Source organism: Sciurus carolinensis, unplaced genomic scaffold (genome assembly GCF_902686445.1).
Source record: "Sciurus carolinensis unplaced genomic scaffold, mSciCar1.2, whole genome shotgun sequence".
NCBI classification, from domain to species: domain Eukaryota; kingdom Metazoa; phylum Chordata; class Mammalia; order Rodentia; family Sciuridae; genus Sciurus; species Sciurus carolinensis.
Genome location: NW_025920208.1, coordinates 651,346 through 653,699, shown reverse-complemented (window position 1 = coordinate 653,699; position 2,354 = coordinate 651,346).

Below are 2,354 nucleotides of genomic sequence, written 5' to 3'. Positions count from 1 at the left end.
AGTATGGTTTCTCGGAACTGCCTGTGCTTTAGATGGTTAATAGCATAATTTTACAGGTGAAGTCAAATACCTGGCGTAAGTTTTGAAACATCTCAATACTTATTAGAATCGTCCAAAAATGTCTCTAACTTTATTTTTGTCTGTCTTAAGTTGTGAGGGTCCCCTTGAACTCCCTTCCTTAGTAGGAAATTCCTCAAGTCTTTCTACTCTCATGGTAGAAATTATTGATGTCAAGGATGGTAGACTAAAGAAATCTCCAGAGGGTGAGGGGATGTTTCTTGGTTCTTAGGCATATAACATCCTTTGCTTGGAGGGTCTCATGGGAGGGGTTTTAAAATGCCTCTCTCTTGCAGCTTAAAGAGAACAAAGTGAGCACATTAAAGCACTGGAACAGTAATGGGGAGACTCTAGATAGACTAGTGAAGTCTAACTATGTGAACAAAGGGAACCTGGGCATTTTCATAATTGTCCTATGTCTTTCCCTTGATCCTACCATCTGAATTCTTAATGTTTGATTGGCGAGCAAAAGGGAAAACATCCAGGAGGGAGTGGATGTGGGGGGTGTGTTGTATGGCCCATACAGAGGCAAAGGTAATTGGCCCTTTCCCTCAGTGTCATTCACCTACTGATCACCCTGGATAACCCTTAGGGCAGTCGGGAGGGGGAGTCCAAAGAAGGAAATTTTGGGGTCTTCCCAAGAGTAGCCTAGGCCAGAGAACCCACAGTTGTTCCCACCCTTCCTCCACCTCCACGCATCCTGGGTAAGTCAGGAGTAGGAACACTGTATTGGCAGAAATTGTGCTCTGGGCCTGGACAGAAAAGTAGGAAATGGCATTGGCAGATTCCAACATGCCTGGTCTGTACAGAGCAGGTGATTGGAACTTACCTAGACTGGGAAACTCTCACCCGGTCTTGAAGGAGTCTTGAAGGATGGCAGCTGCACTAGTTGCATTTAAGTAGCTGATGGGTGCCCATTTTACCCTCCAAAAATAAAGAGACAGAAAGCTGCACCTCAAAGAGATACGGGATGCATAGAGAAAGAAGCTTACCTACCTCACTTGGCATAGATCTCGGTGAAAGTTGGCCACTCTGCAGAGCAGAGTGTGGTAAACTTACCCTTCTTTAGGTGGTCCACACCAAAGTTTTATCCTCTGGCAAGGACCTCTGAGATGTGACTCAGAAGGAAAGTCTTAGGAGTTACCTGAGCCTGTCCCATAATAATGAGGAGAAAAAGACCAAGCAGACCAAAAAGAACAAGGAAGGCAATACATGCAGTGAAACAAGTTTTCACAGGGCTCTCCAACATTCACAGGCCGGTCAAATACACCACTCTCACAGGTGCAATGCCCTTCTCATTCACACTACCAAAATCAGATGAAGGATTCTTACCTGAAAGTCACCCAAACCGCATCCACTGGGGACGTCGGTGTGACTCCTGTTTGTAGGGGGATGTCTCCCATGACTTCCAACACTGAAAACTCCAGGGTTGCTCGTACCCTTTCCTTCCACCAAACGAGAATTCTCAACCAAACTCAAATGGGGATATGTGTCCCACAAAATGGGGTTGGCCAATCCTCCTGTGAAATCTCCTTAGAAACCTTGGTGCCATGGGCCATTTGTGTCTCCTGGGGCAGAGTCAGATGATCTTATCCCAGATGAGCCCCCAAATATTGGGGTTCAATATCAACTGATCCCCAGAGAGTCAAAGTGCACTCACATTAATGCAAGACACACAATAAGGTTTTATTGCAAGCTTGAGCTTGTATCACAACCAGCCTCACAGACTACTACAATGGCTGAGTGGGGAGTGGTCCTGAGGGGTGAGAAAACACTATAAGAGAATTTCAAGCACTCATACACAAAGACTTGTACATTATTGGTACATATTTGAACAGCTAAACATTTGTCCTCTTTGGTTGGTTTCTGCCAATCTATTTGATTTTCATTGGGTCCCACCAGAACTGAATGACCCTGAAAGAAGAAGGGAGGATGGGCTATGCCTCCTTGTCCTTGATAGATAAGGTTCCCCAGCATTCACCCATTTTTTGGACACATATCTCTTGAGAGCATTGATAAACACTGGGGGCCCAGTACGTCCTGTTTGTCCTGTATTGGCTATTGAGTGTAGCACCTACACACTCTTTCCTGGGGGGGGGTTATGGGCCAGTTCCTGAAATGGCTTGTTCATACAACATGGCTGCACAGATGTGACCTTGTTCTCAACAATAGCATATTCTTGAGTGAGCTGTAAAGTCTGAACTATTGAGATATGAAAGATGTGAAGAACTTACTCTTAAGCAATGCAGGTGCCTAGTGATGCACTGTTTCCTTTTCGTGCATCTCCCAGCTGAAAG